The sequence below is a fragment of the Pseudophryne corroboree genome, unplaced genomic scaffold, assembly GCF_028390025.1.
Source record: "Pseudophryne corroboree isolate aPseCor3 unplaced genomic scaffold, aPseCor3.hap2 scaffold_542, whole genome shotgun sequence".
In the NCBI taxonomy this organism is placed as follows: Eukaryota; Metazoa; Chordata; class Amphibia; order Anura; family Myobatrachidae; genus Pseudophryne; species Pseudophryne corroboree.
Genome location: NW_026970143.1, coordinates 269048 through 284553, shown reverse-complemented (window position 1 = coordinate 284553; position 15506 = coordinate 269048). Strand labels below are relative to the sequence as shown.

At 37.6% G+C, this 15506-nt stretch overlaps 2 non-coding genes across 2 annotated transcripts; both read right to left on the bottom strand.

Moving 5' to 3' along the window:
- Positions 1-5156: 5156 nt before the first annotated feature.
- TRNAN-AUU (transfer RNA asparagine (anticodon AUU)) lies at positions 5157-5230 on the bottom strand. The gene has a single exon. It is a non-coding gene; the product is annotated as a tRNA-Asn (tRNA).
- Positions 5231-9828: 4598 nt separating this feature from the next.
- Positions 9829-9902, bottom strand: TRNAN-GUU (transfer RNA asparagine (anticodon GUU)). The gene has a single exon. It is a non-coding gene; the product is annotated as a tRNA-Asn (tRNA).
- Between the last annotated feature and the right edge of the window lie 5604 nt (positions 9903-15506).

Here is a 15506-nt window from a genome sequence, read left to right as displayed (position 1 = left end):
TTTTTTTTTTTCTATCTTCTTGATACTAGTAGCTTACTTTAGGAGTCTGCAGTGCTGACAGACAGTGTCCAGAAGGTCCGTCATTACATAATATATACCTGTCCGGCTGCAGTACTAGTGTGATATATATATATATATTTTAATTTTATCTCATTATCATCCAGTCTATATTAGCAGCAGACACAGTACGGTAGTCCACGGCTGTAGCTACCTCTGTGTCGGCAGTCGCTCGTCATCCATAAGTATACTAGTATCCATCCATCTCCATTGTTTACCTGAGGTGCCTTTTAGTTGTGCCTATTAAAATATGGAGAACAAAAATGTTGAGGTTCCAAAAATAGGGAAAGATCAAGATCGACTTCCACCTCGTGCTGAAGCTGCTGCCACTAGTCATGGCCGAGACGATGAAATGCCAGCAACGTTGTCTGCCAAGGCCGATGCCCAATGTCATAGTACAGAGCATGTAAAATCCAAAACACCAAATATCAGTAAAAAAAGGACTCAAAAATCTAAAATAAAATTGTCGGAGGAGAAGCGTAAACTTGCCAATATGCCATTTACCACACGGAGTGGCAAGGAACGGCTGAGGCCCTGGCCTATGTTCATGGCTAGTGGTTCAGCTTCACATGAGGATGGAAGCACTCAGCCTCTCGCTAGAAAAATGAAAAGACTCAAGCTGGCAAAAGCACAGCAAAGAACTGTGCGTTCTTTGAAATCCCAAATCCACAAGGAGAGTCCAATTGTGTCGGTTGCGATGCCTGACCTTCCCAACACTGGACGTGAAGAGCATGCGCCTTCCACCATTTGCACGCCCCCTGCAAGTGCTGGAAGGAGCACCCGCAGTCCAGTTCCTGATAGTCAGATTTGTTTGTTTTTGGATTTTTGGATCAGGTTTGTTTTTGGATTTCAAGTCCTGCCTTCTGGTTTGGCCACGGCACCTCGGATATTCACCAAGGTCATGGCCGTGATGACGACCCTTCACCATCAGAGAATCAGGATCCTGCCAAATCTGGACGACTTGCTGATCCTGGTGAACTCCCAAGAGGTTCTCCACAGTTATCTGGAACTGGCGGTCCAATTCCTAAAAGTCCACGGGTGGCTCATCAACTGAAAAAAGTCCTCGCTGGTCCCTGCTCGGAACATTGTGCACCTAGGGGCACTGCTGGACACACACAGCCAACAATTGTTTCTGTCTCCAGAGAAAGTCCTGAAAATTCAGGACAGTATCGTCCTCTCTCGCCCAAGAGTGTTGATACACACAGCGATGCAAGTACTAGACCTCATGGTGTCGGCTTTCGATATGGTAGAGTACGCTCAATTTCATTACCGCCCTCTGCAGAGGTTAATCCTCTCCAAGTGGGACGGCCTGCCTCATCGGATGATGTCTCAAATGATCTCCTTGACTCCGGAGGTTCGTCTGACACTGAGCTGGTGGCTACAGGACCAACAGTTGAGCAGGGGCCATCCCTTCTGGATCTCCAACTGTGTCCTCCTGACAATGGATGCCAGTCTTTTGGGCTGGGCCATGGTGTTGGAGCAACACTTTCTCCAGGGTCGGTGGACCAGGGAGGAATCTCTCCTCCTGATATACATTCTGGAATTGCAGGCAGTGTTCAATTAATTGACACTGGCCCTGCCTCTAGTACAAAACAGGCCTGTTCAAGTACAATCTGACAACGCCACCATGGTAGTGTACACAAATCATCAAGGCGGCACTCGAAACTGCATGGCAAAGCTGGAAGTATCAAAAATCCTCCGTTGGGTAGAAAGTCATCTGACAGCAATATCGGCAGTGTTCATTCCCGGAGTCCTCAACTAGGAAGCGGATTTCCTCAGTCGTCAGGACGTTCACGCTGGAGAGTGGAGAGGCCGCAGCAGAAATGTCTGCACTGGTGTCAGTAGGTGACTGAGGCAGGGATGACTTGGAGATAGTGGGTGACTGAAGCATGTATGAGTGGGAGATAGTGGGTGACTGAGGCCGGGGTGACTGGGAGATAGTGGGTGACAGGGAGATAGTGGGTTACTGAGGGAGGGGTGATAGGAAGGGGTTGAGTAAGTATGGGAAGAAAGTGGGTGACAGGTATAATAAATGACTAAGGCAGGGGTGATAGGGAGATAGTGGATGACTGTGGCAGGGGTGACAGGGACAGTAAGAGACTGAGGCATGGGTGACAGGGATAGTGGCTGACTGAGGCAGGGGTGACTGGGAGATAGTGGGTGACTGAGGCAGGGTTGACAGGGATAGTGGGTGACTGAAGCAGGGGTGATAGGGTGACAGTGGGTGACTAAAGCAGGGGTGACTGGTATAGTGGGTGACTGAGGCAGGGATCGCAGATATAGTGGTTGACTGAGGCAGCGGTGACTGGGAGATAGTGGGTAACTGAGGCAGGGGTGACAGGGAAAGTGTGTGACTCAGGCAGGGGTGATAGGGAGATAGTGGGCTGCATATCTCTGCCTCACTGCAGCAGCACATTCCTGCTTCAATGACAGCAGCACATCCCTACCTCACTTATAGCAGCACATCCCTGCCTCGCTGACAGCAGCACATCCCTGCCTCGCTGACAGCAGCACATCCCTGCCTCGCTGACAGCAGCACATCCCTGCTTCACTGACAGCAGCACATCCCTGCTTCGCTGACAGCAGCACATCCCTGCTTCGCTGACAGCAGCACATCCCTGCCTCGCTGACAGCAGCACATCCCTGTCTCGCTGACAGCAGCACAGCACTGCTTCGCTGACAGCAGCACATCACTGCTTCACTACCAGCAGCACATCCCTGCCTCACTGGCAGCAGCACATCCCTGCCTTACTGACAGCTGTATATAGGGCCTAATTCAGACCTGATCCCTGCTGTGCATATTCACACAACAGGAGATCAGGTCTGAAGTGCGTGTGTGCTGGTGCCGCAGTGCACCGGCACATGCCAGAGATGCGATCAGCATCTCTGCCCAGTGAGCGCCTCTGCCTGATTAATCTGGAGAGTTTTTGTAAGATGTTTCTTCCATCAACCAACGAAGAAACACATTGGTACTTTCCCATGATGAGTGAGTGCTTCAGGATCTCTTGAACTTACATGTGCAGCAGAGTACTGCAATGGAAGCATGCTGGGCCCATAACCCAGAGGTAGGCAGATTGAAACTATCCTCTGCTATATGCATTTTTTTTTTGTTAATTAAAGTAATCAAAAACTGGGATTGATATTTTGTCTCTTTTATTTTTACTTAAAGTACAATAACTTTTACCATTTTAATTTGTTTTAATAGTATATTGACAGTATTGTTTTCTTTCAAAAATCCACTTCATTTTCTTTACCCTATTATTAAAATGGTAATTGACAAAAACAAACTACATTGTCACCAGAAGAGCAATACAAAATGTACAAGTGATATATTAAAATCATCTTTCCAGCTTGAATTTCAATGATGCATTGGGTCAACAATTTTGTGAGAAACATCTTCACCCTTAAATAAAGATTTTCTTAATTCCTTACCTGTGTGCTAATTAGATATCACCTTGTTTTCACATTAAACAGACTTCCACATGAGAAAGCAGCAAGGATGCAGTGGCGTTAATGTTTCCTGGTGTCAACCTGTATTATTTCAGTAGACATTGAAATGAGGATACATCTTGCTGCCTTTCCAATGAAGCAAGTTTAATTTAGTAATAGGTGAAAAACCATCCCTACAAAGGTGTTAATCAGAGACTTGGCTTTGTGGACACTTTTCAGAGAACAAATTTGTTAGCATAAAAATAAAGCCAGAAAATAAAGAGCTGTTTAATCACTCAATTGGATTTTTCTGCCAGCATATTTTTTTTCTCTGCAACCCACTGCTAAATTGTGCTTCCTAGCTGTTTTTATAAAATCACTGAATCAAATCTAACTCTGATTACATCAGAGAAGGCCAGGTACCCTACACCAAAACAGGGGGTTTGAAATTTTGACTAGTCTACTTAAAGATCACCAAAATCTGATAACAAGGTCAATTAGGTCCCTGGGTGGGATTGAACCACCAACCTTTTGGTTAATAGCTGTACATACTAACTGATTGCGCCACAGAGACACTTTGCAAAAGTCCATACTGACAAAGGCTAATAAGCATTCATCTAAAACGTTTCCTAGAAAAACTTTAAAAAGTCAATAATCTGGAGAGTTTTTGTAAGATGTTTCTTCCATCAACCAACGAAGAAACACATTGGTACTTTCCCATGATGAGTGAGTGCTTCAGGATCTCTTGAACTTACATGTGCAGCAGAGTACTGCAATGGAAGCATGCTGGGCCCATAACCCAGAGGTAGGCAGATTGAAACTATCCTCTGCTATATGCATTTTTTTTTTGTTAATTAAAGTAATCCAAAACTGGGATTGATATTTTGTCTCTTTTATTTTTACTTAAAGTACAATAACTTTTACCATTTTAATTTGTTTTAATAGTATATTGACAGTATTGTTTTCTTTCAAAAATCCACTTCATTTTCTTTACCCTATTATTAAAATGGTAATTGACAAAAACAAACTACATTGTCACCAGAAGAGCAATACAAAATGTACAAGTGATATATTAAAATCATCTTTCCAGCTTGAATTTCAATGTTGCATTGGGTCAACAATTTTGTGAGAAACATCTTCACCCTTAAATAAAGATTTTCTTAATTCCTTACCTGTGTGCTAATTAGATATCACCTTGTTTTCACATTAAACAGACTTCCACATGAGAAAGCAGCAAGGATGCAGTGGCGTTAATGTTTCCTGGTGTCAACTTGTATTATTTCAGTAGACATTGAAATGAGGATGCATCTTGCTGCCTTTCCAATGAAGCAAGTTTAATTTAGTAATAGGTGAAAAACCATCCTTACAAAGGTGTTAATCAGAGACTTGGCTTTGTGGACACTTTTCAGAGAACAAATTTGTTAGCATAAAAATAAAGCCAGAAAATGAAGAGCTGTTTAATCACTCGATTGGATTTTTCTGCCAGCATATTTTTTTTCTCTGCAACCCACTGCTAAATTGTGCTTCCTAGCTGTTTTTTATAAAATCACTGAATCAAATCTAACTCTGATTACATCAGAGAAGGCCATGTACCCTACACCATAAGATGAGGTTTGAAATTTTGACTTGTCTACTTAAATATCACCAAAATCTGATCACAAGGTTAATTATGTCCCTGGGTGGGATTGAACCACCAACCTTTTGGTTAATAGCCAAACACACTAACCGATTGCACCACAGAGACACTTTGCAAAAGTCCATACTGACAAAGGCTAATAAGCATTCATCTAAAACGTTTCCTAGAAAAACTTTAAAAAGTCAATAATCTGGAGAGTTTTTGTAAGATGTTTCTTCCATCAACCAACGAAGAAACACATTGGTACTTTCCCATGATGAGTGAGTGCTTCAGGATCTCTTGCACTTACATGTGCAGCAGAGTACTGCAATGGAAGCATGCTGGGCCCATAACCCAGAGGTAGGCAGATTGAAACTATCCTCTGCTATATGCATTTTTTTGTTTGTTAATTAAAGTAATCCAAAACTGGGATTGATATTTTGGCTCTTTTATTTTTACTTAAAGTACAATAACTTTTACCATTTTAATTTGTTTTAATAGTATATTGACAGTATAGTTTTCTATCAAAAATCCACTTAATTTTCTTTACCCTGTTATTAAAATGGTAATTGACAAAAAAACTACATTGTCACCAGAAGAGCAATACAAAATGTACAAGTGATATATTAAAATCATCTTTCCAGCTTGAATTTCAATGATGCATTGGGGCAACAATTTTGTGAGAAACATCTTCACCCTTAAATAAAGATTTTCGTAATTCCTTACCTGTGTGCTAATTAGATACCACCTTGTTTTCACATTAAACAGACTTCCACATGAGAAAGCAGCAAGGATGCAGTGGCGTTAATGTTTCCTGGTGTCAACCTGTATTATTTCAGTAGACATTGAAATGAGGATACATCTTGCTGCCTTTCCAATGAAGCAAGTTTAATTTAGTAATAGGTGAAAAACCATCCCTACAAAGGTGTTAATCAGAGACTTGGCTTTGTGGACACTTTTCAGAGAACAAATTTGTTAGCATAAAAATAAAGCCAGAAAATAAAGAGCTCTTTAATCACTCAATTGGATTTTTCTGCCAGCATATTTTTTTTCTCTGCAACCCACTGCTAAATTGTGCTTCCTAGCTGTTTTTATAAAATCACTGAATCAAATCTAACTCTGATTACATCAGAGAAGGCCAGGTACCCTACACCATAACAGGGGGTTTGAAATTTTGACTTGTCTACTTAAAGATCACCAAAATCTGATAACAAGGTCAATTAGGTCCCTGGGTGGGATTGAACCACCAACCTTTTGGTTAATAGCCGTACATACTAACTGATTGCGCCACAGAGACACTTTGCAAAAGTCCATACTGACAAAGGCTAATAAGCATTCATCTAAAACGTTTCCTAGAAAAACTTTAAAAAGTCAATAATCTGGAGAGTTTTTGTAAGATGTTTCTTCCATCAACCAACGAAGAAACACATTGGTACTTTCCCATGATGAGTGAGTGCTTCAGGATCTCTTGAACTTACATGTGCAGCAGAGTACTGCAATGGAAGCATGCTGGGCCCATAACCCAGAGGTAGGCAGATTGAAACTATCCTCTGCTATATGCATTTTTTTTTGTTAATTAAAGTAATCCAAAACTGGGATTGATATTTTGTCTCTTTTATTTTTACTTAAAGTACAATAACTTTTACCATTTTAATTTGTTTTAATAGTATATTGACAGTATTGTTTTCTTTCAAAAATCCACTTCATTTTCTTTACCCTATTATTAAAATGGTAATTGACAAAAACAAACTACATTGTCACCAGAAGAGCAATACAAAATGTACAAGTGATATATTAAAATCATCTTTCCAGCTTGAATTTCAATGTTGCATTGGGTCAACAATTTTGTGAGAAACATCTTCACCCTTAAATAAAGATTTTCTTAATTCCTTACCTGTGTGCTAATTAGATATCACCTTGTTTTCACATTAAACAGACTTCCACATGAGAAAGCAGCAAGGATGCAGTGGCGTTAATGTTTCCTGGTGTCAACTTGTATTATTTCAGTAGACATTGAAATGAGGATGCATCTTGCTGCCTTTCCAATGAAGCAAGTTTAATTTAGTAATAGGTGAAAAACCATCCTTACAAAGGTGTTAATCAGAGACTTGGCTTTGTGGACACTTTTCAGAGAACAAATTTGTTAGCATAAAAATAAAGCCAGAAAATGAAGAGCTGTTTAATCACTCGATTGGATTTTTCTGCCAGCATATTTTTTTTCTCTGCAACCCACTGCTAAATTGTGCTTCCTAGCTGTTTTTTATAAAATCACTGAATCAAATCTAACTCTGATTACATCAGAGAAGGCCAGGTACCCTACACAATAAGAGGGGGTTTGAAATTTTGACTTGTCTACTTAAATATCACCAAAATCTGATCACAAGGTCAATTACGTCCCTGGGTGGGATTGAACCACCAACCTTTTGGTTAATAGCCGAACACACTAACCGATTGCGCCACCGAGACACTTTGTAAACAGTACATACTGACAAAGGCTAATAAGCATACATCTAGAACGTTTCCTAGAAAAATATTAAAAAATCAATAATCTGGAGAGTTTTTGTAAGATGTTTCTTCCATCAACCAATGAATAAACACATTGGTACTTTCCCATGATGAGTGAGTGCTTCAGGATCTCTTGCACTTACATGTGCAGCAGAGTACTGCAATGGAAGCATGCTGGACCCATAACCCAGAGGTAGGCAGATTGAAACTATCCTTTGCTATATGCATTTTTTTTGTTAATTTAAGTAATCAAAACTGGGATTGATATTTTTGCTCTTTTATTTTTACTTAAAGTACAATAACTTTTACCATTTTAATTTGTTTTAATAGTATATTGACAGTATAGTTTTCTTTCAAAAATCCACTTAATTTTCTTTACCCGATTATTAAAATGGTAATTGACAAAAAAAACTACATTGTCACCAGAAGAGCAATACAAAATGTACAAGTGATATATTAAAATCATCTTTCCAGCTTGAATTTCAATGATGCATTGGGGCAACGATTTTGTGAGAAACATCTTCACCCTTAAATAAAGATTTTCTTAATTCCTTACCTGTGTGCTAATTAGATATCACCTTGTTTTCATATTAAACAGACTTTTACATGAGAAAGCAGCAAGGATGCAGTGGCGTTAATGTTTCCTGGTGTCAACCTGTATTATTTCAGTAGACATTGAAATGAGGATGCATCTTGCTGCCTTTCCAATGAAGCAAGTTTAATTTAGTAATAGGTGAAAAACCATCCTTACAAAGGTGTTAATCAGAGACTTGGCTTTGTGGACACTTTTCAGAGAACAAATTTGTTAGCATAAAAATAAAGCCAGAAAATAAAGAGCTGTTTAATCACTCAATTGGATTTTTCTGCCAGCATATTTTTTTTCTCTGCAACCCACTGCTAAATTGTGCTTCCTAGCTGTTTTTATAAAATCACTGAATCAAATCTAACTCTGATTACATCAGAGAAGGCCAAGTACCCTACACCATAACAGGGGGTTTGAAATTTTGACTTGTCTACTTAAAGATCACCAAAATCTGATAACAAGGTCAATTAGGTCCCTGGGTGGGATTAAACCACCAACCTTTTGGTTAAAAGCCGTACATACTAACTGATTGCGCCACAGAGACACTTTGCAAATTTCCATACTGACAAAGGCTAATAAGCATTCATCTAAAACGTTTCCTAGAAAAACTTTAAAATGTCAATAATCTGGAGAGTTTTTGTAAGATGTTTCTTCCATCAACCAACGAAGAAACACATTGGTACTTTCCCATGATGAGTGAGTGCTTCAGGATCTCTTGCACTTACATGTGCAGCAGAGTACTGCAATGGAAGCATGCTGGGCCCATAACCCAGAGGTAGGCAGATTGAAACTATCCTCTGCTATATGCATTTTTTTTTGTTAATTAAAGTAATCCAAAACTGGGATTGATATTTTGTCTCTTTTATTTTTACTTAAAGTACAATAACTTTTACCATTTTAATTTGTTTTAATAGTATATTGACAGTATTGTTTTCTTTCAAAAATCCACTTCATTTTCTTTACCCTATTATTAAAATGGTAATTGACAAAAACAAACTACATTGTCACCAGAAGAGCAATACAAAATGTACAAGTGATATATTAAAATCATCTTTCCAGCTTGAATTTCAATGATGCATTGGGTCAACAATTTTGTGAGAAACATCTTCACCCTTAAATAAAGATTTTCTTAATTCCTTACCTGTGTGCTAATTAGATATCACCTTGTTTTCACATTAAACAGACTTCCACATGAGAAAGCAGCAAGGATGCAGTGGCGTTAATGTTTCCTGGTGTCAACTTGTATTATTTCAGTAGACATTGAAATGAGGATGCATCTTGCTGCCTTTCCAATGAAGCAAGTTTAATTTAGTAATAGGTGAAAAACCATCCTTACAAAGGTGTTAATCAGAGACTTGGCTTTGTGGACACTTTTCAGAGAACAAATTTGTTAGCATAAAAATAAAGCCAGAAAATGAAGAGCTGTTTAATCACTCGATTGGATTTTTCTGCCAGCATATTTTTTTTCTCTGCAACCCACTGCTAAATTGTGCTTCCTAGCTGTTTTTTATAAAATCACTGAATCAAATCTAACTCTGATTACATCAGAGAAGGCCATATACCCTACACCATAAGAGGAGGTTTGAAATTTTGACTTGTCTACTTAAATATCACCAAAATCTGATCACAAGGTTAATTACGTCCCTGGGTGGGATTGAACCACCAACCTTTTGGTTAACAGCCAAACACACTAACCGATTGCGCCACAGAGACACTTTGCAAAAAGTACATACTGACAAAGGCTAATAAGCATACATCTAGAACGTTTCCTAGAAAAACATTAAAAAATCAATAATCTGGAGAGTTTTTGTAAGATGTTTCTTCCATCAACCAACGAATAAACACATTGGTACTTTCCCATGATGAGTGAGTGCTTCAGGATCTCTTGCACTTACATGGGCAGCAGAGTACTGCAATGGAAGCATGCTGGACCCATAACCCAGAGGTAGGCAGATTGAAACTATCCTTTGCTATATGCATTTTTTTTGTTAATTTAAGTAATCAAAACTGGGATTGAAATTTTTGCTCTTTTATTTTTACTTAAAGTACAATAACTTTTACCATTTTAATTTGTTTTAATAGTATATTGACAGTATAGTTTTCTTTCAAAAATCCACTTAATTTTCTTTACCCTGTTATTAAAATGGTAATTGACAAAAAAACTACATTGTCACCAGAAGAGCAATACAAAATGTACAAGTGATATATTAAAATCATCTTTCCAGCTTGAATTTCAATGATGCATTGGGGCAACAATTTTGTGAGAAACATCTTCACCCTTAAATAAAGATTTTCGTAATTCCTTACCTGTGTGCTAATTAGATATCACCTTGTTTTCACATTAAACAGACCTCCATGTGAGAAAGCAGCAAAGATGCAGTGGCGTTAATGTTTCCTGGTGTCAACCTGTATTATTTCAGTAGACATTGAAATGAGGATGCATCTTGCTGCCTTTCCAATGAAGCAAGTTTAATTTAGTAATAGGTGAAAAACCATCCTTACAAAGGTGTTAATCAGAGACTTGGCTTTGTGGACACTTTTCAGAGAACAAATTTGTTAGCATAAAAATAAATTCCAGAAAATGAAGAGCTGTTTAATCACTCAATTGGATTTTTCTGCCAGCATATTTTTTTTCTCTGCAACCCACTGCTAAATTGTGCTTCCTAGCTGTTTTTTATAAAATCACTGAATCAAATCTAACTCTGATTACATCAGAGAAGGCCAGGTACCCTACACAATAAGAGGGGGTTTGAAATTTTGACTTGTCTACTTAAATATCACCAAAATCTGATCACAAGGTCAGTTACGTCCCTGGGTGGGATTGAACCACCGACCTTTTGGTTAATAGCCGAACACACTAACCGATTGCGCCACCAAGACACTTTGCAAACAGTACATACTAACAAAGGCTAATAAGCATACATCTAGAACGTTTCCTAGAAAAATATTAAAAAATCAATAATCTGGAGAGTTTTTGTAAGATGTTTCTTCCATCAACCAATGAATAAACACATTGGTACTTTCCCATGATGAGGGAGTGCTTCAGGATCTCTTGCACTTACATGTGCAGCAGAGTACTGCAATGGAAGCATGCTGGACCCATAACCCAGAGGTAGGCAGATTGAAACTATCCTTTGCTATATGCATTTTTTTTTGTTAATTTAAGTAATCAAAACTGGGATTGATATTTTTGCTCTTTTATTTTTACTTAAAGTACAATAACTTTTACCATTTTAATTTGTTTTAATAGTATATTGACAGTATAGTTTTCTTTCAAAAATCCACTTAATTTTCTTTACCCTATTATTAAAATGGTAATTGACAAAAAAAACTACATTGTCACCAGAAGAGCAATACAAAATGTACAAGTGATATATTAAAATCATCTTTCCAGCTTGAATTTCAATGATGCATTGGGGCAACAATTTTGTGAGAAACATATTCACCCTTAAATAAAGATTTTCGTAATTTCTTACCTGTGTGCTAATTAGATATCACCTTGTTTTCACATTAAACAGACTTCCACATGAGAAAGCAGCAAGGATGCAGTGGCGTTAATGTTTCCTGGTGTCAACCTGTATTATTTCAGTAGACATTGAAATGAGGATGCATCTTGCTGCCTTTCCAATGAAGCAAGTTTAATTTAGTAATAGGTGAAAAACCATCCCTACAAAGGTGTTAATCAGAGACTTGGCTTTGTGGACACTTTTCAGAGAACAAATTTGTTAGCATAAAAATAAAGCCAGAAAATGAAGAGCTGTTTAATCACGCAATTTGATTTTTTTGCCAGCATATTTCTTTTTCTCTGCAACCCACTGCTAAATTGTGCTTCCTAGATGTTTTTATAAAATCACTGAATCAAATCTAACTCTGATTACATCAGAGAAGGCCAGGTACCCTACACCATAACAGGGGGTATGAAATTTGACTTGTCTACTTAAAGATCACCAAAATCTGATAACAAGGTCAATTAGGTCCCTGGGTGGGATTGAACCACCAACCTTTTGGTTAATAGCCGTACATACTAACTGATTGCGCCACAGAGACACTTTGCAAAAGTTCATACTGACAAAGGCTAATAAGCATTCATCTAAAACGTTTCCTAGAAAAACTTTAAAAAGTCAATAATCTGGAGAGTTTTTGTAAGATGTTTCTTCCATCAACCAACGAAGAAACACATTGGTACTTTCCCATGATGAGTGAGTGCTTCAGGATCTCTTGCACTTACATGTGCAGCAGAGTACTGCAATGGAAGCATGCTGGGCCCATAACCCAGAGGTAGGCAGATTGAAACTATCCTCTGCTATATGCATTTTTTTTTGTTAATTAAAGTAATCCAAAACTGGGATTGATATTTTGGCTCTTTTATTTTTACTTAAAGTACAATAACTTTTACCATTTTAATTTGTTTTAATAGTATATTGACAGTATTGTTTTCTTTCAAAAATCCACTTCATTTTCTTTACCCTATTATTAAAATGGTAATTGACAAAAACAAACTACATTGTCACCAGAAGAGCAATACAAAATGTACAAGTGATATATTAAAATCATCTTTCCAGCTTGAATTTCAATGATGCATTGGTGCAACGATTTTGTGAGAAACATCTTCACCCTTAAATAAAGATTTTCTTAATTCCTTACCTGTGTGCTAATTAGATATCACCTTGTTTTCATATTAAACAGACTTTTACATGAGAAAGCAGCAAGGATGCAGTGGCGTTAATGTTTCCTGGTGTCAACCTGTATTATTTCAGTAGACATTGAAATGAGGATGCATCTTGCTGCCTTTCCAATGAAGCAAGTTTAATTTAGTAATAGGTGAAAAACCATCCCTACAAAGGTGTTAATCAGAGACTTGGCTTTGTGGACACTTTTCAGAGAACAAATTTGTTAGCATAAAAATAAAGCCAGAAAATAAAGAGCTGTTTAATCACTCAATTGGATTTTTCTGCCAGCATATTTTTTTTCTCTGCAACCCACTGCTAAATTGTGCTTCCTAGCTGTTTTTATAAAATCACTGAATCAAATCTAACTCTGATTACATCAGAGAAGGCCAAGTACCCTACACCATAACAGGGGGTTTGAAATTTTGACTTGTCTACTTAAAGATCACCAAAATCTGATAACAAGGTCAATTAGGTCCCTAGGTGGGATTAAACCACCAACCTTTTGGTTAAAAGCCGTACATACTAACTGATTGCGCCACAGAGACACTTTGCAAATTTCCATACTGACAAAGGCTAATAAGCATTCATCTAAAACGTTTCCTAGCAAAACTTTAAAAAGTCAATAATCTGGAGAGTTTTTGTAAGATGTTTCTTCCATCAACCAACGAAGAAACACATTGGTACTTTCCCATGATGAGTGAGTGCTTCAGGATCTCTTGCACTTACATGTGCAGCAGAGTACTGCAATGGAAGCATGCTGGACCCATAACCCAGAGGTAGGCAGATTGAAACTATCCTCTGCTGTATGCTTTTTTTTTTGTTAATTAAAGTAATCCAAAACTGGGATTGATATTTTGGCTCTTTTATTTTTACTTAAAGTACAATAACTTTTACCATTTTAATTTGTTTTAATAGTATATTGACAGTATTGTTTTCTTTCAAAAATCCACTTCATTTTCTTTACCCTATTATTAAAATGGTAATTGACAAAAACAAACTACATTGTCACCAGAAGAGCAATACAAAATGTACAAGTGATATATTAAAATCATCTTTCCAGCTTGAATTTCAATGATGCATTGGGGCAACGATTTTGTGAGAAACATCTTCACCCTTAAATAAAGATTTTCTTAATTCATTACCTGTGTGCTAATTAGATATCACCTTGTTTTCACATTAAACAGACTTCCACATGAGAAAGCAGCAAGGATGCAGTGGCGTTAATGTTTCCTGGTGTCAACCTGTATTATTTCAGTAGACATTGAAATGAGGATGCATCTTGCTGCCTTTCCAATGAAGCAAGTTTAATTTAGTAATAGGTGAAAAACCATCCCTACAAAGGTGTTAATCAGAGACTTGGCTTTGTGGACACTTTTCAGAGAACAAATTTGTTAGCATAAAAATAAAGCCAGAAAATGAAGAGCTGTTTAATCACGCAATTTGATTTTTTTGCCAGCATATTTCTTTTTCTCTGCAACCCACTGCTAAATTGTGCTTCCTAGATGTTTTTATAAAATCACTGAATCAAATCTAACTCTGATTACATCAGAGAAGGCCAGGTACCCCACACCATAACAGGGGGTATGAAATTTGACTTGTCTACTTAAAGATAACCAAAATCTGATAACAAGGTCAATTAGGTCCCTGGGTGGAATTGAACCACCAACCTTTTGGTTAATAGCCGTACACACTAACTGATTGCGCCACAGAGACACTTTGCAAAAGTCCATACTGACAAAGGCTAATAAGCATTCATCTAAAACGTTTCCTAGAAAAACTTTAAAAAGTCAATAATCTGGAGAGTTTTTGTAAGATGTTTCTTCCATCAACCAACGAAGAAACACATTGGTACTTTCCCATGATGAGTGAGTGCTTCAGGATCTCTTGAACTTACATGTGCAGCAGAGTACTGCAATGGAAGCATGCTGGGCCCATAACCCAGAGGTAGGCAGATTGAAACTATCCTCTGCTATATGCATTTTTTTTTTGTTAATTAAAGTAATCCAAAACTGGGATTGATATTTTGTCTCTTTTATTTTTACTTAAAGTACAATAACTTTTACCATTTTAATTTGTTTTAATAGTATATTGACAGTATTGTTTTCTTTCAAAAATCCACTTAATTTTCTTTACCCTATTATTAAAATGGTAATTGACAAAAACAAACTACATTGTCACCAGAAGAGCAATACAAAATGTACAAGTGATATATTAAAATCATCTTTCCAGCTTGAATTTCAATGATGCATTGGGTCAACAATTTTGTGAGAAACATCTTCACCCTTAAATAAAGATTTTCTTAATTCCTTACCTGTGTGCTAATTAGATATCACCTTGTTTTCACATTAAACAGACTTCCACATGAGAAAGCAGCAAGGATGCAGTGGCGTTAATGTTTCCTGGTGTCAACTTGTATTATTTCAGTAGACATTGAAATGAGGATGCATCTTGCTGCCTTTCCAATGAAGCAAGTTTAATTTAGTAATAGGTGAAAAACCATCCTTACAAAGGTGTTAATCAGAGACTTGGCTTTGTGGACACTTTTCAGAGAACAAATTTGTTAGCATAAAAATAAAGCCAGAAAATGAAGAGCTGTTTAATCACTCGATTGGATTTTTCTGCCAGCATATTTTTTTTCTCTGCAACC